The sequence below is a fragment of the Pararge aegeria genome, chromosome 6, assembly GCF_905163445.1.
Source record: "Pararge aegeria chromosome 6, ilParAegt1.1, whole genome shotgun sequence".
Lineage (NCBI taxonomy): Eukaryota > Metazoa > Arthropoda > Insecta > Lepidoptera > Nymphalidae > Pararge > Pararge aegeria.
The window spans coordinates 7,610,536-7,633,884 of record NC_053185.1 but is presented as its reverse complement, the minus strand read 5'-3'; the positions used below and the strand labels follow the sequence as shown (position 1 = coordinate 7,633,884).

Genomic DNA, 23,349 nt, shown 5'->3' with positions numbered 1-23,349 from the left:
TATTTAAAGTGTATTTTTTATTTTTATTAAAACAATATCTATGTATGTACCTACGAGTATATAAAAGAAAGTTGTGTTAGTTACACAATTTTTAACTCGAGAACGGCTGAACCAATTTTTATGATATTTGATTTTTGTATGCCTCTTAGACCGGAATAGGATAATAAGTATGAAAATGCAACAAATTCATCAACAAAAAAACCTTTCACGGTGCGAAGTTCGCCGGGACAGCTAGTTTTCAATAAAGACAATTAAAAAGCTCAAGAAGCTGGCTCCATTATAAGACGTTTAATTACTTCTTTCAAACAATTACCTTGACCATTCTGATGAGCACAAAATCTGTGAATTGACATTAATATCAAAATATACTATAGCTTTTCAGCTCAGGATTTCATTAGACGAGATGTTAATCGGTATATTACGTATATTCATTGTCACAGAAGTTACTTAGGTTGGTTATCCAAATATATTATCAAAATTAAGCTTAATTTGCTATACTCCGCGAAAAGCAGGAGAATCTGTGTGGTGTAATTTATAATTTCTTCAATCCTTATACCCCACACCAAACAGATCCTCGGCAATATACCCTCTACGCACGTTTCGCTCCGAAACCGGAGCATCATCAGGAGATGTTGACTTTACAATGAATAATTGTTAAGTGAGTCACTTAACAATTATTCATTGTAAAGTCAACATCTCCTGATGATGCTCCGGTTTCGGAGCGAAACGTGCGTAGAGGGTATATTGCCGAGGATCTGTTTGGTGTGGGGTATAAGGATTGAAGAAATTATAAATTACACCACACAGATTCTCCTGCTTTTCGCGGAGTATAGCAAATTAAGCTTAATTTTGATAATATATCATGGATTTCCGCAAAGTAACGCCTGCTTCTATCCAATGGTTATCCAAAGTTTAGCCCAATAAGTGAATTTAATAATGTGCTTTTTGATGCGAGCCTGTTATACGTTGCGAACCCAATGTAAATTTATGTCCGTTATCATTTTACTTCTGTGTGTTCTTCTAAGTGACGGAAATCAGCTAGAAGAACCAGGAAATAAATCACGTTACTTGAAACTTTATTTGTATTTTGAATGACATTATTATTGTACGCGTAAAGACTGTATACTTTGCTATTATCATGTTAAATGCCGTGTTATAAGTGCAAACAGTCTTTCAAGTTGTATACAAACAAAAACTTGCTCTAGTTTATCGCGAACGTCGTCGTGTCGATAATCTAACGCCAAGATAATCTTCGACTACGGCTTTCTCTAACAAGGAAAGTAAGAAATCTTTAAAAGTTATCTCTTAGCTTGTATTATATAAATATCAATCATTATTCATATGATATATTTAAGAAGCGGTGATAGCTTAGTGACCAAGGCTTCGGCTTTCATTTCGTTGAGACCCAGTTCGAGCGCCGGCACACACCACTAATTTTTGGAGCTATGTGCGTTTTAAATTTAATTCGAGTAATTTAAATCTTAATATATATAAATCTCCTGTCACGATGTTTGTCCGCGATGGAATCCTAAACTACTTAACCGATTTTAAATTAAATTGGCACACCGTGAGCTGTCTGGTCAATTTTTAATTATAGTTGCAATTTTATTTTATTGCAAATTATTTGTCTATAATTAATTGACAGTCACATGTTATATATATATATATATATACTACTACACTCATTTAAGGCTTAGCGATACTGAATACTTTAAAAACAAAATCAAACGCAGACGAAGTCGCGGGCCACAGCTAGTATAATATAAGAGAAAACCTACATGCCTGAGAGTTCCTCAGAACATTCCCATGGGCGTGTTAAGTCTACCAATAGGCACTTGGGCAGCGTGGTACCTAGTTAGTCTACGGACTAAACCCTTCTCATTGTGAAATAAATGCTTCTAAAGCTAAAAATGTTTCGTATTTATCCAAAACATATGAATAAAATAAATTTATTAGATTATATTGATGCATTCACTACCACTATATATTCCGTCAATTATTTCTAAAAAATAAACTCGAAAACTGATTTATCTTGATAGTAACTATTGTGTAGATGAAGATAAACGTCGACAGTAGCTTTCACTAGCCAGGACTGCACTGCATCAATACACATGAGGGCCTCATCCGTATTCAAGGACGACGCGTCCGCTAACAGTGTTCCGGAAAATTCTGTGTAAGTAAAGACTAAACCTTCGATAACGTGTGAAAATATATAAACGCTGAATAGATGAGACCACAGTATCTTGTACGTGTAATATTCGCTATACATATACACTTCCTTTGTTTCTATACTAATTTTATAATTTATTAATTATTTTTTTTAATTTTTATTTATAAATTTAAATTGTTATTTTGTAACCGAAGAAACTCTGAACTGCTTAATTTATCTTCATAGTGCTTTTCCCATTAGAAAGCTATCATTTCTAGAAGTAGCAGACTATATTTTATTTCAAGCAAGCCAGAAAAAAAATGTCACTACTGCACAAACGGTGTGTGCTGACTAAACACACTATAATTGGAAGATCTAAATAAAGTTCCAGAAATCATATCTCTTATACCAGTATAGTCCATTTGATTAAATTAATAAAAAAATAAAATAGGCATAGAATATAAATACTTACAAAATTGTATGGACCCGATCTATTAGTGCTTTTTATCCTTAAATAAATGTATTTAATACGGTGAATATCCTAATCTTTATAAGTAGTATTTTTGATATTTAAAAAGCGTATTTGCCATGCCTTCGTATCAAAACAATTTCAAATTTATTCAGAACAATAAGTAATGCTACATTTAAAATAAATCTAATTATATAATGTAATAAAATGCCCAAACGTACGTATGTACACACAGTTACGGCGCAGCCATTTCTTTTAAATAAAATATTTTTATGAATTCCAAAACATATGTAAGACATCGTATAGTAGGGAAACCGATTTTATAAAAGCGACGAAAGATTTAGCACCTTTATATACGGTAACCGTCATGGATGATGTCATAATTTGCATTCACCTTTCTGTTTCTCTATGTGACGTAAAACTGAAATGTATTTTGTGACGTCACTTGAACTAACATGACACTGTCAAGTTTGACGTCGTAGTTTGTGATAATAATCAACAAACGTTCCAATTCATCTTGGACTAAGAGATAAACATTTCACTAGCGAGGACTGCACTGCATCCATACACATGAGGGCCTAATCCGTATTCAAGGACGAAACGCCCGCCTGCAGCGTTCCAGAACATTCAGTGGACTGACGTAATGTCTTGTTGTACATAGGAGATTTAACCGCCTTTAAATGATTTATTTTTGTATACCTGTAAACGTAACGCTAAACGGATAGTGTTATAACTTTGATCGTCGTCAGGTCGTGTTTTAATGTGTTTAATATGTGTGTACAATGAACATTAAGCTTAATTTGCTATAGGTTACTTCTACTACGGAGAATCTGTACGGTGCAATTTAAAATTTTCCAATATTTATGATCAACACCAAACTGATTTTCCGCTCTATACGCGCGTTTTGCTTTGACACCGGTGCATCCTCAGGAGATGTTTACTTTAAAAAGAAACAAATAATTAATGATCACAACAAGTTACAATGATTGGTATATTATTTTTTTTACTAAATGTAATGACCTTGCAATTCCAGACGAACAGATAAACATACATACAGAAAACAAATAAATCCCTTCCTCTACATATTAGTGCAGTGCGGTAAAGAATTAAATCATTCCTCCAAGAGATGTGAAAAAAAATTGAAAATGAAAATAAATATCGCCCTTTAGCGTTTACTAGTATTAATAAAATAACACTTCGTTACGCACGTGTTTCTCTCTGAAAATTAGGAATTATACTAAAAACCACGTATAAACAATTTGTTATACAATGCATATCACTCTGGAAATTCAAAACCCATTTGCAGCTTTCAGCTGAAGCAGTCTCAAAAGACTGATCGCTTGTTATGTTAGTAGAATATATAACGAGTTTAATTATGTAGATGTCTTTAACAATAGAAATTTAACTATCCGTAAAAGCATCGTTAACATTTACGTTATGGCTGAGGTCAGCTCGATTAAAAGTTTTGATAACCTTGGGTGTAATGAGAAAATTAGTTTTATGAGAACGAAAATCTTCAGTCGGGAGCAAGAGTCATATAGACATTGAAAAGGCCATGGCAGGGGAAACTCAAAGTCAAAGTAGGTACGAAACTTTCCTTATACCCTGATGATAAATAACACGGGTCAACTCAAAATTTTACCTAGACCTTAAAGTATTAAATTTCTCGTAATTAGAATGTAGAGCAGTGTTATATTCCATTGTATGATGGTGTTAATTTTCCATATTACAAAACTACGAGTATTCCAAATAAGCTGGTCTAAGAAGAAGCTGGAACTTAGCCGGGTATTCTTCACCTTAGCAGATGCCACAATTTCCTATATTAATAATTGTTATTTTATTAATTTGCTGCTTTATTTTGTTGGTAATATTTTCCTAGTAAAAGCTGAAGAGAGATACTAATCTTTATTCATCTACAATCTTCTGATGGTTGCTACAGATTAAGATAAACATCGCCTGCGCACAGCCGTCCGATATTTATACTTCATTTACATAATAAAAAAACATAGTATACATTTACTGAAACCTAACACTACATTAATAATTCCTCTAATAGCACAAATATGGGACGGAGACTAATGGAGTTAGAATGCAAATAGAACAAACTACTGTGCCGTCCGATCTCAACTCAGAACGAGATCTGTTTATATGAATAAAATTAATATATCTTATCTCGCAATAAATTATTATCTTTTAAAAATAATGTGATCCTATAAGCTTTTATAAGCTTTTTATAAATTGGATTGGATTAGTAAAATGAAATGAAAGCAATATTTTACCCGTCATATATTTGCATCTTCAATGGAAATTTTACATGCCTCGATCACATATTTCTTTGTGTTCGGTGTTCTCCTATTTTGTTTTATTACACGTTATTAATGCAGGTAGTAGTCTCCTTCTTTCATTTTATTAAAATCTTTCCATCTCGTGTATTTTGCCTCCCGTTTTACCTATCTTGAGGCTTTTTTTCATATCTCCAGTCCTCGCTGTTTCTCGCTCTAATCGTTTCGGGTATATTTTCCTCTTAAGGGTTGATTATTACTTCCTTTGCTCTTTTCCCTTTCTTGTATTTCAATGTAAATGTAGAAAGAAACGTATTACGATTAATATGCTAATCCTCATTGGTCTTTGGGAAATTAAAAAATTTTAAAGGTATTTTTGAGTAACAGCCCACGGCTGATTTTACATTTTTATTAAAATATTTATAAAATGCAAATATTTTACCTACAGAAGTATAGTTAATTTTTTTGTCCCTTTAATTAATAATTTCCTTGGAAAAAGAAAAAAAGCTTAAATAAGGTTACATAGCCTTTACACTCATTGAATTATTAAAGATCTGTAGGTACTCATCTTTCTTAAAATGTATAATTTATTTAATATGAATACGTATGTTCGTAAAATGTTTTAAGATCTAGGGATTGCCTTAAAGTCGATGTCATACTCGATAAGTTTTATTAGATGCGGCTGGCAGCTCGTCCCAGGATAAGTAGGACGACGCCACGCGTGCCCTATTTCCATACATGACCTGCCCCACGACCTACTTAACTTCACTACCGTTATAGTTATGTATACCTAGCACGTGCATTTAGTTTATATTAAAACATCCACTTTCTCTTGTTTCAACTTTTTATTAAGTTAGTTTACTAAACTAGTTCCCCGCGGCCAAGATACAGCCAGATAGACAGTTAGACAGGCAGAAAGAAATGAAAAACTAATTAAATTTTTGGCTTCAGTGTAAATTATAGAGTGCGCTCCAAATAAATTTTCAAAATACATGATATCTTCAATGTATAGAATTTGACCCGTTACAGTTTTATTATAAATACATATATATTATTATAAGTACAGAATTAAGAACATACAAAAACTGTGTATACGAATAATATTGAAACCAACCTCTACTTTAGTAGTGTTTCTCGAATAGCCGGTTATTCACTTCATACCATTTAACAGGAATTATTTTATCTCTATCGTTCTAAACGTTTACCGTAAAATGGAAAAAGTTTGTGAGCTACTAACATTCTACAGGTGTGAAGTGAGGCGTACGTAGGGCGTTTTCACTGTTTTTGGACACAATGCACTGCAAGTAATATTGGCTGAACGAGGCTTCTGTATGTTCTTAATTCTGTGATTATAAGTATATGTAGATAGATATAAATATAAAAGTCTATTTACACGTTACGATATGAAATAGGTTGAAGCTCCGTCTTTCATATGAGAGGCATGTGTCCAGTGTTCAGATTATATTAATGATGTTGGAATATTTATATTTTAAATATTAGAAGAGTAAGGTATGTCTAGTTTGTGCGTAACTAAAAAAATAAAAATTTTCAATTTTATGTATATTGGTAGAAAGCCCACAGGTGCTGGTGTAAACGGACGGGAAGCTATGCTTAGAATCCATTTTTTTCATTGTGTGGAAAAGTAGTTTGAAACTCTGGAATTACCGTTACAATGGTTAAAACTAATAACAAGATCGAGCGTTCTGTGATCTTTATATAGCGAAAGGTCACGTACTGACTGACTGATTCATTACAAGGTAACAAAAATTACGACTCGTATAAAGCTAATATTTGGCGGTTAGGTAGTTTATAGGTGTTAAATGTCAGTTACAAAGGATATTTGGAAACTTCACCCCTACATGGGTAAAATAGTGGTTGGATGTTTGCATAAAAAAACTATGAAGAAGCTAGAGATTAAAACGTATTTAGTTTAATTATAATAAATAAAATAAATACAGTATGTCCCGGTGAAGCACAGTACGTTTCCGCAAGGTAAAAACATATAGCTTTAAACGTCATTTTAATCAATACTGTTTTGCTTTCGAAATTGGTACTATCTACCGCAGAGGGAGAGTGATAGAGAGTACGAAAAACATTATCTTCCAAATTTTTTTTATACAGTTGAAATTCCAATTTTCTTGTGAGTTCAAGTATTAAAGTACTATAAAGTATTTAATAATAAAATGAACGTACTTGTACCTAAGCGAAGCTAGCTACAAAGGTATTATAGTCCATCCAGCACTTTAAGAGGATTTGGGCTTTCGTACAGTATTACCTTTTACGTCTAGGCGTCAAGGATTAACGCTCAGAGGAAAGTGGACATGGCAATAATTAAACAGGTAGGATATGAAACTGCGAACGTATAAGTTGTATAAGTTCAGAGATAAGATATTTTTATCATGGACCAATTGACCCTTATTTGCTGTTACCTTGATTTGTTTTCATTCACGATACCTTTTGTTTTCATGTTATGATGTATATTTTCATATGCTGTGTTAACTTTTAAGAAAACATTACACTTAAATAGAATAGTTAAAATTTAAAAAACGGTTGTATTAGTGTAAGTGTTTGTAAGTAAACCTAATAAATAAAATAAATAAAACGTACGGATTTTAGATCGTTAGGCCACAGGGAAATTGACGGCCGACTGGCGCAGTGGGCAGCGACTCTGCTTTCTGAGTCCAAGGCCGTGGGTTCGATTCCCACAACTGGAAAATGTTTGTGTGATGAGCATTAAGTGTGTTTCAGTGTCTGGGTGTTTATATGTATTTTCTAAGTATTTATGTATATATAATTCATAAAAATATTCATCAGTTATCTTAGTACCCATAACACAAGCTACGCTTACTTTGGGGCTAGGTGGCGATGTGTGTATTGTCGTAGTATATTTATTTATTTATTATTATTATTATATAATGTCTGCGAATATTATATAAGTTGCTGCGTGGAATAAAAACAAACTAACGATATTATGAATGTCTTGATGAAATGAATATTGTGCATATTCCCAGATGTACGCACTGGAAATCTCGCAGAAAATATGTCAACTCTATCGCTTATAGAGGGCCTTCTAAATATCATAAGGCATCCTCTGAAAATATTAAATCAATAGAAGATAAAGGACCGACACGCGTATAGTACCTACGCGACGCGTTCCTTATTTAGTGACAGGAGTCATTTGATTTTAATTTTGCATATGATGATTCTTTCAGTATAATCTAAGGCAGTATTTTACTCAAAAACTATTAGCGTTTTAGTTTCCCAGATCATTTATCAGAGACAGCACATAATGTACCTTTAAATCCTGTGAAGATTTATTTCGGTTTTCATTAACACGTTGTATTTACCACAATTTATTTTTACGTAACCGCAATGTTTGACCTTAACCATTAAGAATTCATAGTGCGTAATGACCCATAAAAGGCCTTTCAGATCTCTCGAAATAAACTATATAAAACAATGTTGCTACTTTGAAGAGATCGTTTCCCTGAAATGGCCCGTAAATCAGAGTTATTGCTCCGGTCTTTATTATATTTTTAGGTGTAAATACTTAAGGTCCCTTTTGCTTTAAATTTTGATGCTCATTACTGTAATCACGGAATATTGTTATTTATGTTTCGGTACATAAATTAGTACAGTAGGGTGGGGTAGAATTTATTCTGCGTTTAGGACTTTCAAGTTCTACTATGGATAAGATATCCAGTCGCTTGTTAACAATTTTATGCATATTACAAAATTCTGATTTGTTGTTTCTACACGAGATTTTTTAACAAAAAAGAAACCCGATTTGAAGTGTTTGGTATACCAACTAAAAAGTAATTACATTTTTACGAGGGTACAGGCGTAACGATATTTTCTTTGTTTGGGTAAACAATGCATATTTACGCTATAGGAGCAATCGCGGTTGATTTGCTGTGATTTTTTGAAGAGTTCCGACGTCTGTCTCCGGAATTCTTCCTCAGATCTATATTAAATTTAAATGGGATAATTTCGGAGCAAACCCATTTCGAACAAAAAAATAAGTTCGTCTGTAAATGGATTTATGCCCGAAAATACTTAAAAACAACCGAATTGGCCGAAAAACCTCCTCCTTTCTGAACGAAATCGTTTAAAAGTAGGACATTGCATAGAATAATTCGATATCATTGACGCAAAATAGACCTACTATAAAGATTAGCATTTTTGATTGAATTAGTATTTAGCATGAATTTCTCTAATTCAAACATATTTTTTTGTTGTTCTGTATCGTTAATAGGACGTTATATATATATACTAATAAGTGAAGCAAAGTAGGAGTATGAAATTTCCCACACTTGTAGTTTTTATAGAAAAGAGTGCAGAATGCATTTTTTTTTAATTATGCAAAAAAATAAATAATTACTTACTTACTTTTGGTTGTATTTAGACTACTAGACGACTACTATTCAATGTTTCGTTTTTTTAACCTCAGCCGAGAATATTAGTAATATATATTACTTTTGTTTTGTCTAATTAGTGCTCAATCGCCGCGCGTTGCGAGAGCGTTGACAGCAGGATAACAGCTGATAGCTTCCGTAGGGTGAATTATTTATCTGTAACAAAGTTCTAACGTTTCGTATTCGTTAATGCCTGTAATAAAAAAAAGTAGATGTTTACAAAATATCCATTAGGTTTTTTAGGATGCGCCCTTCAATAAAATAATTTTCGGTGACACTGAGACGGCTATGGCCAATTTCCTAACTCCGTAATGGTGAAGAATTTTATAAAACATGTAAACCCAATACTTATATAGCTCGACACGAGAATCGAACCCAAGCGTTTATGCGAATTCCTAGATCAATGGTGCAGTTAAGGCAACGAGTCACGAGGTATATCTAAGATACTATTCAGTGGGATACAACACCTTTGAACTCTTGGTAAATAATAAAAATAATAATAATAATCTCTGTATTTCAAATTGGCAAAGCCCATAATATACATTTAAAACAACAATTAGTATTATTTAATATACAATATCGAATTAAAAATTAAATGCCGACATTATCAAGACAGTATTTAACGAATATTATTATCACCATCACCTAACATAAGTGTTAATGTATGAAAGCAACTAATCCTAAAGCTCCGAACACGCCCTGGTATAAGAAAAGCTAACAATATTTTTTTTGCTATCACCATCTCACAGTAATTATTATTTAGCTAAGAAGTTAGAGCCATATAAAATTTAAACTTACTGAGAGACATATCAATAATTTCGTTCGGTAATTTGCTATAAAATAATATTGGTACAATTTCCTGAGTTCAGTCCAAGTTCATTACGATTTATCCTTACTGCACAAGGCGGTACAAAGAATTAGAAAAAAGCCTCACGCGTAAAATCTATACCTACATACGATTGCCATAGGATCTCACACATCCAATATGAAATCAATTCAAACGCACAGTTGCTGGTAAAACAAATAGGTCGTGGGGTAGGTCACGAATGGAATTGGAACGCTCCTGCCCCCGCCCTACATTGCCCGGGAGGGCCGCTAACTACTCGATTACGGCAGCCATACTTGATCAGAACTTTATACATTTTTCCTACCATTATATTTTATCTACACTCGTATTTTAAACTTGTAATTAATTTTTATACAAAAAATAGCTTTGATTAAAAAAGCTTTAAAAGGTTTTTCACATGTTCATAATAAAGAGATGAAATATACTTTTAAAGGATAATATACTGAATTTCTCTTTGTACATAATAAACAGGCGCTATTTTTACTTATTTGTAATATGTATTTATATAAATACTGATTAAAAGTTTAAAAAAGAGCCAAAGTTTAACAAAATTATTAAGTTAAAATAAATTCACCTTTAGAAGCAAATTCTGAAAGTTGAATAATTAACGCAAATTTTCCAGCGACGACAAAATATATTTACCTCGTTTCAAATTAATTTGGAAACATTTATAAACTGGAATGGATTTAAATTTAATTAAACAACATTTAGAGGCCCATGAACAATGATGAATTCTTAAACGTTTGTAATGAAATTTAGTTACCTTTGCTAAACTTTATAAATAATAGCAAATACGTGTTTTATTTTAAAGACAGTCAATTTCAACAACTAACAATATTTACTCGTTTTAATAATACTCCTAGTCCGAAAACTAAGTTTTGTAGTCCATTTTTTATTAGATAGTTTAGTCTGTCTAGTGTCCATAGTCTATTATTAAGTTGGGACACCATGTTATAACCGGGTCATCGGGTATAAAAGGATTCGTTTTTTATTTATATTGTTAGTTAGTTACAAGAAATCGCCTATTTTATACCTACCTACTAATTGTAAGATATAAAATAATAAGTAACAATGCAGTTAAAGAACGTGAACAAAAAACATTATCATTGATGCATTCGATTCAAACTCCGTACGATTTATTTATAATACGAGTACGTATAGATAAAGTGAGATAAGCGTTAGTAATTTCATGCTCTGTTGCCGCGAAACAATGCACGAAATCCCAATGGAGTGGTGTCTGTTACATTGTGTGATTGTAATGATGATTTAAATTCGATACATAATACATAAACCGAAACGGACATATAAATGTCTGAAGACAAATAACTGTCGCTCCGAAAAATGGCCTCTTACTGTATCTCTGATAAGAAAGCTTAAAATCACACATCGAGTAATGGAAATATTTATGCTGTGAATATCTTAATCTAGGGAATCAGAAATTACGAGATCCGTATAGAATTAGCCATTGATAGATGAACGAGTTACGAAGCTAAAGTAACAAAGCCGGAGTCGTGTTCCCAATCGTACTAAGATGCAAATGCAACTCGCTCCGGAAAACGCAGCGTAACAAAACACTGAACTAGGTAGATAGACGGCTTGTCAGCGTGGTGGACCACGGCCTAAGACATTTTTATTCTGAGAAGAGTCACTTGATCCGTGGGTTGGTAGGTAAGGCGATAGTATAATAGAAGAGGTTTTCAAAAGTAGCTTTCGGGCGTCCGAAGTAAATTTTTTCTCGATTTTTTATTTAATTTTTTATTGAAGGTTTTTTTCAATTTTGAACATGCCACCTTTATTAGAGCTACTTAAGAGATCTTCACTACTGGCTTCGCTTTGGCCACTTTATAGATATCATAAAGTTTACTGGCTAGTAGATAAATGATGTCCCAAAACAGTGTTACAGACAACCAATATGCGCCAATCAAGATTAAAGCGAGGCCTACAGACAGTCTTACTAACTCGTTTCGGTCACATTCCACTAAAATGTGATAAACATATTCCCCTTATGCACAACCATAAATCGGCTTAAGGAGTACTTAATGCTAAAGCATTTTCTACCATATCTCATATAAAAAGAAATTGTATTGATAGTAAAGGAAACAGTTGGTAACACTTCAACAAAGTATCGTCAGCCACTTGTAGGTACGGCGTGACGCGCGCATCAATTCCGCGCACGGCATGTCGTTAGCATGCGCGTGCGCCCTATTATTCGCGCTCCGCACAACGAGAGTGAGCCAGCCATTTCCGTTCAAATGCCGCGAAAATAAATTAACCTTTTGTGTGCATTTTTAACTGATTAAAAAAAGAGGAGGTTCCATGTGCGACTCTGCTGATTATGGTAACGTTTTTTAATTGACAATTTTTCAAAAGTTTACAAGAAAATCTATAAAAGGAAATTTCTTTCGGTGCGTTGGTAGATTCTCTCATTTAATATTGGCTTAAATTAACGTATTAAATATGTAACCTTCAACAAATTTGTTATATCTTTACTGATAAATAATTAAACTAGAATTTGTTTTATTTTTTGTTTTATTATCATTATATCAACTCATTACCAGTCCACTAAAGTGTCGGGTCTCCTCCTACAATAAGAAGGTTTTAGGCCGTAGTCCACCACGCTGGAACAGTGCTGATTGTTTGTTTAAACGCTATAATCTCTGAAAATTTAGTCGGATCTTAAAAGGCTTTTATCATCTGTTAGCCCTGATTTTTAAGAAAGGTTACAACTTATAATTATTTGGAACGTCTAACAAAATCAAATAGCGGGCGGGCATAGAATAGGGGATGAAAATTTGTAAGACGAGGTCACTGGAAACCGGTAGTGTAATAATGCAACAGCACAAATCAATCGATGTCATTGGTTAGGAAACGGTGTTCCAAGTTGATAACCATACCGGCCCATAATGCGAAAACTTCTGTATGAACGCTTGATAACGCCTGTTAAATGCCCACTTGGTTAAGAATTTTTGATTTAATTTATTGTGATTTGTGATTTAACTATAAATAAACAAACTAATTGAAAAACATAAATATTTGTATTTCGGTCTTTATTCTCTAAAACTTCAATAAACCTCAAAAAAATGTAACATTTTTATTCGGTATGACAGGCATCTATGGTCGGTATTTATTATTTTAATAAAATATTCAAAAGCCATTGTCCGAACAGAAATAGCTTTCAGATATTTCAATTTTTAACCTGGCTTAAAACAATATATAGAAATAAACCAGAAATATGACTATTCAAAACACCTGTACTGGCGTTTTCATTGTTTGAAAATAGATTGTAATGTATTCATAAATATAATTTCAATTCATAAATTTATTCAAATAGGCCAAATTATCTCGGTAATTTCTAGAATAATATAGCCAAATCTCGGTATATGAAATAACTAGCTTCTGCCCGCGACTTCGTCTGCGTGGACTTCAGAATTGGGTCTACAGCTTCGCTCGTTAACAATTTTTATTCTTACCACGGGAAATGAACTTAAGGAATCGGGATAAAAGGTAGCTAAAAGGTATGTTCTTTTCTATATCAAAGTCTACATGCATGCCAAATTTCATCCCAATCCGTTCACCCGTGATTGAGTAACAAACATCTACACTTTCACATTTATAATATTAGTAGGATTGAAAATCCAACAAAAGTAGCGAGTGAAGTTCTTATGATTGTATTTTATTAGCCCTTCTATACATTCAATAGATTTTTAACCTACATTTATATAAAAAACAGGCATACGATGGAAATTTATTAAATAAGAGTCTAGGTTAGCCATACAACTGCTATTCCTTTATCTGCATCTTAACAAGCTGTTAGGTCCTTCCAACTTAAACAGTGCTATTCAAACCTCATTATAGTATACCAACTGACAATTTCAGATTTAAGTTCTAAGATTTTGGAGGATTTTGAATTAACCATGCCGACGTTTAAAGTGCTTATATAGCCTTCTTGAAATTAATGAAATTTGAACTAATCCAATTAAGTAAAGGAGATTGTTTTAGACTCACTTATAACACTTATGTGACTTCGGTATTAATAGTGTTTTATTTACAGACAGCAGTCAGTTTTTGGTAATTTTGTTTAATAGTTTTGAATATGGCGTAATAGGACGCGAGATCATATAACAAAGTTACTGCTTCAAACGAGAATCGACTTGCGTTTAAAAATTTTGATCTATCTTTATATTTTAAAGTTTCTATTTATTCAAACATTCAATTGGTTCCTTACCTTTATTTAACGGACCTCTTACATCCTTTAATTATCACGCACAAACCAACTAATATCCTACAAAGAATTAAAAAAGCTGTTAACTGTTCGTTAACTAGTGGAGAAATATGGTACTGCCTCCTCTACAATTAGTTAAGTTTAATATTATAGTTTCATACTGGTAGGTACTTTTTCTCATACAAGGTCATACCTGCACGTCCATTGTTGCACACTAGGAATTCCAGTCACACAGACGTTTCTATAACTTAAACTTGGCTTTATAATGCAAATGCCTTTGTTTATTTCGCGGTAAGTTATGCTGAACTCACGTTATGTATGATAGTCGTTTTATATCGATCGCTGAAGCCCATAATTGCTTAAGCGTTGATCTTGTAGCTCGAGCGTTGCACAAGCTACTTTCTCGCAACTTGAGCGAATCAGCGGATCAAAAAGCAATTTTACTACTGACCTGATTAACGCATGTCATAAATCCGAAAGCATCGAAACTCTAACTATGAAAGCTTGACTGAATTTTAATTTTTGAGAGAATATTATTTAGTATGGATTACTAAGAAAGCATTTTTTTTTCCTGAGGGGTTTCAACAGGAGGAGGAACTTTGACTACTAGTTTTCAAGTTGTATCCATGAAACGTGGATTAGAAATACTACTCCAAGCTTGTGAAATAGGGAATGAAAATCTTTTTCCAGTCTTTGGTTGAAAATAAAGAAATACTTGACATCCAGTATTTTAAATATCCAGCTCTGAAATATTAAAAGTTTATAGCAAAATTTATCAAAAGCAATAAGTATGGTATGGTGCTTTTTAACTGTTTTAAGCTTTGTCTGTTGTTGTCTGAAGACAGGTATAGGAGCAGGGTAATTATTTTAAATTAACACAGCTAGAGGTCGGGTTACAAGGTTCCGATACCTTAAGAGTTCTGATATGTCTTGACAGAGATTTACAGTTAGGTTATTTATTTTTGTATAGTGCACATCAAAAACTACGTATCCACAGCATAAGAACCAGAATCGTTCTGGCTATGTCGGCCGGAGTTTTTTTAATAGTTCGACCAAGTGACAGTTCACTTACCTACAGTACTTTGCCGATTTTTTTTACATAGCTCTGGAAATTACTATAAGGCTAGGCGAGTTTGCTAATACAAATAAAAAATATATTAGATCATATAACATAAATTACTGTAGTATTTCTATCCCAGATTACAGGAAACTACCTAGTGGAGTTGCAAAACAAGTTTTTATTCGAGTTAGTGCGAAAAGTTATGGTTCCGGAAAAATACGTTACATAGCTTTTAGGATGCAGTGCACATCGTTAAGACCACCGGTAATGGTATAAAAAATACGTTTGATTAATAGAAATTCCCTGCCCACTAACAAACTGATCATTCTTATAGATTATATCAATAAACCTTTTTATAGGGGCGTAATCAACGCTAACGAGCGGTAGATTAGACCGTACGGTGAGGATGGTAGGCTGCCCATCATGATATTTAAAAAAACAGGACACAGATGCAAAAATGAAAGTATGGGTTCATCATCAACATTATCATATAAACCCATGTAGCGGTCTCCACATTACAGAACTAGATGGCGCCACAATAATCCTGCATCGCGCGAAGTGTTTACAAAAATTTACTATATATACAACTTCCAAAGATGAATGTTCGGACCTCGGTCCCCGAGCACGATCACCCGCTCGGAGGAAGATCTTCCTATTGTTACGGTCGAGCGTATCACCATAGCTCCCGTACACCCATTACCGACCCACTACAGGGCCCTGGTCACGCTGGCCCAGTGCTAATTGGTGGAGTTCACATGCCTTTGAGAACATTATGGAGAACTCCCAGGCATGTAGGATACAAACTCAGCCCCCCGAAAGTGAAGCTGTAGTCATAACCTAGGCTATCATCGCTGTTAGGTAGTCTTATTATTACTTTTCATTTTCCTGCGTGCTTGAAATTAAGTTAAGCAAGTAAGCGCTTAAAGAACAAGTTAAACCTCGGGTGGCTTGTAGCCTTGAACTCGATCATCGCTTCTAAAGCCTGATCTTACACCGCATCTGCACTAAAACAGCTTTATGTCGCATTATATGGAATTGGAATTACGTTAACTTATTAACAACATAATAATGGTTCAGTCACAATAACACGATTCCCAGATATGCCAAAAGGGCTATTAGAATTTTCGGGTAAGAAATTCGTAGTGCCAGCCCAAAATTAGATGTAATTTACGTTGTCCCCGTTCCTAGGGGTAAATTAGTAAGCCGCTGATCGTAGTTATTACCACTGTGTGATCGTAAAAACAATGAGAAAAGGTTTTTGCAAAGCAATGTTCCAAGATGGTAAAGATGCAAAAACCGTCATTACATTGAAAAAAACTTAATACGTATAATAAAAATCTTATTATGGATAAAACACTGCCGAAATTATTCGTTAATTTATAAAAGTAAAAATAGATGTTTCAATTAGTACCTACTGATTTCCTTTCAGGAAATCCACAAAAGCGTTTCTTTGCTTCGATATTCGAGAAATACAGATGAGTGGTAACCCTAACTAAATAGGCGATATTGCCTCACTAGGGTTCACACGGGTTCAAACCATACTATACCACCGGCCTTGGCCTCTGTACCCATACACACTACACAATAGTCATTATGAAATCTACGGGAAAGCATAATCTTTTAGGCAATTCTATTTTGCAAGGCTTTTTTCTTGAGTAGTTCTCGCTTTACAGAAGTTCGAGTAGCACTTCTAAAGGGTAAAATCACATATATCAGCATCGATTCGCATTTTATCTACTGCAAGGGGAAGTATTGCCGCATTGATTGAACTTTCGTATTTTCGTATTTAAATTATAAGGTATTGCTATTGATTTAAATTGTTAAGATTAATGACAACATGAAAAGTTGTTTGAAATACTTACATGTTTTTAACAATTTAGTATTTATTACAGTATTTTGGTGCATCATCATATTGTCTAACCTAACCTTACCCATATCTATATGTGCATATTTTGTATAAAAATGTTTTGCATTTATGTATTTAATAAGATAATGTCTACTTGTTTTTACACATTAAGAATGCTTACAAATATCATCGTATATGAAAGAATATTCAAGTATACGAAGTCGTCTTAACATAGCTAATTGCAGCGGCGTCTTAACACAGATTATACGAAAGTTAATTGCAAAGAGGCACTCAAAAATAGTCTGATCGAATTTAAGTAGGTTTATTAGCACATCCTAACATCCTATCGAAGCTGAAAGCATACGATAGCCAGCTATCGCAATCTTTGACTTACGATCCGTATAAGTGTGTACAATATCTGCAGGCTCAAGCTGGAAATGTACTATTTACACCCTTATTCAAACAGACAATTAGCGATCTTAGATATCTAATTTTTAAGATTTCACTAGAATTAATAACCTGTCCATTAAAATATATTTGTCGTTTAGAGACTTCATGCTTGCGATGTTCCTTTTAATATTTACTTTATGACTGCTTCCTAATGTAAATAATAGATAAATAACTCGCCCATCCTTCGTTTAGCTTCGGTTTCAATGTCCCGATACAATGTTGACATTATGAAATGTGTTCTCGCGCCGTAAAATAAGACACAAAAGCTATAACGGGCGTTTTAATTTATGCAATCCGATGTCGATGGAGTGGTCTTGCCAACTTGGCAAACAGATTCAACAGTATTTCTCAGTATTTTGACTTATTATTTTTGACCATTGCCATTGTAAGGTCTTTTACGATTATATTATAGTACCTACCTACATACTCGCAATATCAACAACCTATGCTATAAATTACGTACATATAGTTCTACTAGTAAAGTAATTTAATTTGATACGATATTAAGGGAGTTGTGGAAAAGTATGTAATCTGCCATTTTGTGGCAATGGCCATCTTGGACCGATTTTATCAAACGTAGCTAAGGACACTACCAACTAATTCACCAAACAAACAAAAAAAAACAAATTTAAAATCGGTTTATCCAATCGGGAACTACGATGAAAAAGACAGATACACCCACACACAAACACATCAAACTTATAACACCCCGTCGTTTTTCGTCGGGGGTTAAAAATGGTAAATAGTTCGCAAACGCAGCGAGACTGTTGGCAAGCTATACAACATCTTGGTGACTTTAATTCTTTATCCTTGTCACATAAGTATATTCGTTCCGTATCGTTAGACGAAATATATTTCGTACTATGTCTTACTCAAAAACAAATATACTCAAAATGAATCAAGTTACATAGCCAATACCTAATTGTATGCACAAGTCTTATTGTGTGTATCTAAGACCAAAGTGAATCTTCGCTGATGATATCACTAGTTCCCTGCATTATTGCTTTTTATTGAGCTGCTTTATTGGAAGAATTGGCTTGTTTATTATGAACTAGCAGTCAGTTGCACTAACTGTCACATACCACCGATTCAAGTCCGTAAATAAGATGTTATCAAACATTTAACCATTAATATTGTTATTTTATTTTAAAAGTAGTAGTCGTTCGTTCCAGAAGTCTGTGGTCTCGGAGAACACTGAATAAATTAGTAACATTTGATTTATTAACCGTCGGTCTTTAAATATTAGTAATGTTAATTTAGTTTGTCTGTGAAAAACGGGTCATATTTAATTAATCAGTTCCCAATTATGCTTAAAAATCGAGTACTTAATCTTTGTCAAATTTATCAAAATATAATGACGGATATCTAGGTGTCTTTTTAGAATTTTTCTTAACCGTAGTTTCCATTGATTTAATATGCTAGTAGGTAATTTCTGTCTCACCAACAAACACAACAAACTGTTCCAGATTCCACTCTCTTTCTTTGTTTAAGGCTACTACAACTTTTAAAATTCTCAGTGCGTCTACAGTACTAAATCTCTCAGATCAGATGGACATAAATGTGGAAATACAGACGTTTTATATTATTACCCGCTGGAACCATCTTTAAGCTCACGGTCGCGCAGTATTTTATAGGTTATTGCTAATGGTGTAGATTTTTGTAACGTTTTCCAATGTGAATGTCTTGTATTTGATATATATGATTATAAATTTTCATATTTTGAACTTGTGTGCAATAACTTAGACAGGGAAAATTAAATACACAAAAGCAATGCCTTCCAAAGTTAACCTTATAGGCATGTTACCTAATACACTGGCGGCGTAATTGCCCAGTTTAATCTAATAAAAATGTGTGATTTCAGAGTTTCTATCTAAGAAGATTTGACAGCTACGGCACGTAAATTTCTCCATCCGTGTTTGGAACAAGTTCATTCCACTCATTATCATCCTTATCAACCTATTACTGACCCATTTCAAGGCACGGGTCACCTCTCAGAATAAGTAGGGTTTAGTTTAGGCTGTAGTCCACCAAGCCAACCCAGTGCGGATTGGTAGACTTCACACGCCTTTGAGAAATTTATGAAAACTCTCAGGTGCAGGTGCAGCATAATATTTTATGCACAAAACTTAGCAAAGTTAGACGTACCGGGTATAGAACTCGGTCCCTCCGAGAGGGAAGATGAAACCTTACCCACTAGACTATCACCATAAGTCTCATTACTATTATTAGTTGCCTAATTTTCAACAGCTTACTAAATATCTTTAATAATATTAAATTTCTAGAGCACTGCATATTGTAGGTATAGTAAAACTGCTACAGTCAGCTCTACTAAACTATCTCTTGAAGAGGCTCCGAATGCAATGTGAAACGTGCATTGAGTGTGTATTTGATGTCTCCACATGTTTAAATAAATAGCCGGGGGAACTCTGTGATGTATAGTTTATACTATATATTTTTTCGTATTTAATATATTTAAAGGTAAAATAATATTATATTTTTTTTAAAGATAGGTCTTAGAATCAACAAGGGTAACTGTGTGTGTACAGGAGCATAGCCTCAGAGGAAAGGGATCCTGTGTTACTGGACGGGTACACTCTTAGATCCGTTAATCGTTTCTGTTATTTGGGTATTGTAGTTACGCCTATGGGAGGCACCGAGGAAGTTATTGAAAACAGACTTCTGAAGGCAAAGGGAGCATTTGCTATGCTGCGCACAGTCTGACGCTCTAAGGTGCTCTTTAGAACCTTTTAAATAAAGATATTTAAAAGTGACGTTTAGAGTGTCCTACTATATGACTGCGAAACTTGGAAGCACTCTGCTAAACTGGTCAATAAGTTGTCTTCAATAACAACTGCCTGCGTAACATTTTTGGTATTTTTTGGCCTGAAACGATTTCCAATTCAGATCTCTGGACCTCGGACCGAAGGTTTTCCTTAGCAGTCCATACCTCCCACTTCAAACCACAGTCGTAAAGGAGGTCGTTTGGTCATTTGAGTTCCGCAATCCAAAGTAGAAGCTAATTGGACCTTTTACGTAGTTCTCATATTAAACTGTTCATCTCGGCACGAAACGTCATATGGCTGTTGTTTTGTTGTGTTTTAGTCTCCATTAATTGATTGACGCCATTTTAATGAATTCATTTTTGACGCTTATTATTCACAGATTTTAATATATGTTACGTATAAAGAAGTTACTTTAAAGCTTGAATGTCTGATTGACATATCAATAATGAAAGGTTGGAACGTGGATTATTATTTAATTAAGTAGCCACCTAGGCTGATTGATTGCTATCTTTAATGTGATAATAATTGGAACCAATGCTTTAATGAGGTCGCTGCGCCTGGGAGTTGCGAAAGTACGTTTTTATCAATCTATCTATTCAAACATCGATCATACCTACATAGATTTCAAACGACATAGCATCAGATAGTTTCAAATTCAAATTCAAAAATGTTTTATTTATGTAGACCTTATCACAGGACATTTTAAAGCGTTCATACATTTGACATGTTGACACTAATGTAAGTGATGGTGTTATCTACATAAAACTAAAGCTATAAGGGTTCCAAACGCGCCCTGGTCTAAGAAGAGCCGACAAGAAACTTAGCCAGGTTTAGATGTAGCCTTATAAATCTTTACAATATCCTTAGAAGTATAGTATGTTGTACGTATTAAGGTCGTTACGTACGTTATTGAACAAACAATTCAAATATTGAATAAAACGCTGTTCAATTTTCACATTACAACATGGTCATCATATGGAATTCATCCTATTTATTAGGCACCAATTATACACCGACTTTAATACATCTGTTTTTGATTCGTATGTCACACCTCATTTTAAATTGGTGACGATCAATTGGGAGTATATTGGAAAATCGAGGGAACTCTTCAAATGCTATAGGAACACCTGTAGCGATTTGAGATTTTTTTTAATGTAACTTGAGAATGTACCATTTAGTCACGTCAAACTGATGATGAAAACAAAGCATGGCCACCGAATTTATGCAATGATAAGTATTACACTAGTTGCGCTTGCGCTTATGGTATATAAGGGGGAAGCAATTTAGGCTGGTGACAAGAAAGGAGCTGATGATTGTGGTGAAGTGCCGGGAGAACTCCTCAACAATTAACGCCCGGAAAAGCAATATTTTTTGAAGTTTATAAGCAGGTTACATTTCACTATTATAACTTAGCTACAATAGCAAGCATACCCACTAAAAAAAGGTGAAAAACTTTTTTTGACAAAAGAGAACCGAGTTTTTAAAACAAGAATAAATATTTTCTACAACATTAAGTCGGTGCCAAGTAAAATAAAAGGATTTGTACCTATCATAAAAACAGCTACTGTTTTTTTAAATTGCATTGAGCTCCATCAGAACTGTGCAATATTATTATGAGCAAGATAAATTCATAATTTTACGCATTTCTGCGTTTGCGAAATTGTCATAAAGGTTTTAAAAATAAAATCATAAAAATTGTAATTTCCTGTTCTTGTGACTTTGAATAAAAGTGTTATTTTTAGTGCAATTTAAAATACGGCGTCCCGGTGCAGCCCACGCCACGTCGCATTGCAAATTAAATAAGAATTCTTTGATCGCTGCATTTCTTTTAAACAAATGTTGTTTGCTTGTAATCATATTAAATTAATATTTAAGATTGCTAATGGGACTCATAGATAAGCGCTTACATTTAGATTAGCTGCGCAATTATGTAAAATGCAAACTTTATCATTGCAAACTTTCTATATATATATATATAAACGAAGCTATTGTACGCGAGACAGGTATGTTTATAGAGTTATGAAATGTAGACACAAATTGAAAGTTGTAATTTTTCGCTAAAATTAAAACTGATGTAGCTATTACAAATCCAAAAGGTAAGATCCCGAGGGTCAAAAAAGTTTTATAAATAGATAACACTGCTGGCAAATTTTGACTACCGTTTGGCGCAATGGACAGCCTCCCTGCTTTCTGGCTCAAGGCTGTGGTTTCGAGTCCCACAAGTGGGAAAATGTCTGCGTGACGAACATGAGTGTTTTTCAGTGTCACATAGACACTGAAAAACAATCTACATTATCTGTATGTTATAAGCCCTTATGTATAATGTTCATAAAAATATTGTTATCTTAGTACCCATAACACTCCGCTAGCTCCGCTTACTTTGACGGCTACTAGACGGCATTCACTCAGCAATATACTACGACACGAGTAGTATATTTATTAAAAAAAAAACACTTTCTTAATGGAACTTAAATAATCAATCTGAGTTAATCAAAAATAAATCTTAGTTAGACCAATCATTAATCTGAGACGACAACTATTATCAGACGCCCAAAGTTATTAAATAATTACTCAATCGATTCCAAAATGTTCATGTTGGCAAATTGAATTTAATTATACTCTACATCGGTATATAGGAGATATTGGATTCGATTTTCAAACGATAGAAACATTAATTTGTCCTTTAGTTTGAACTCCGTGCCTCGGTGAGCACGCTATGCCTGTCTCTGTTATCATCACTAACTTGTGATAATAGTAGTAAAAGGAGGGTTTATGCTCTTACCGTATCTCCTATTAGAGTGTTCAGTAGTGGGACTTTAAAAGCCT

The 23,349-nt window shown here is 33.8% G+C and overlaps 1 protein-coding gene across 1 annotated transcript in view; it reads right to left on the bottom strand.

Annotated features, from left to right (window-relative positions):
* The window catches only part of LOC120624198 (ecdysone receptor-like), a 118,307-nt gene that overhangs the window by 898 nt on the left and 94,060 nt on the right, over positions 1–23,349 (bottom strand). The gene's annotated exons all lie outside the window — the stretch shown is intronic.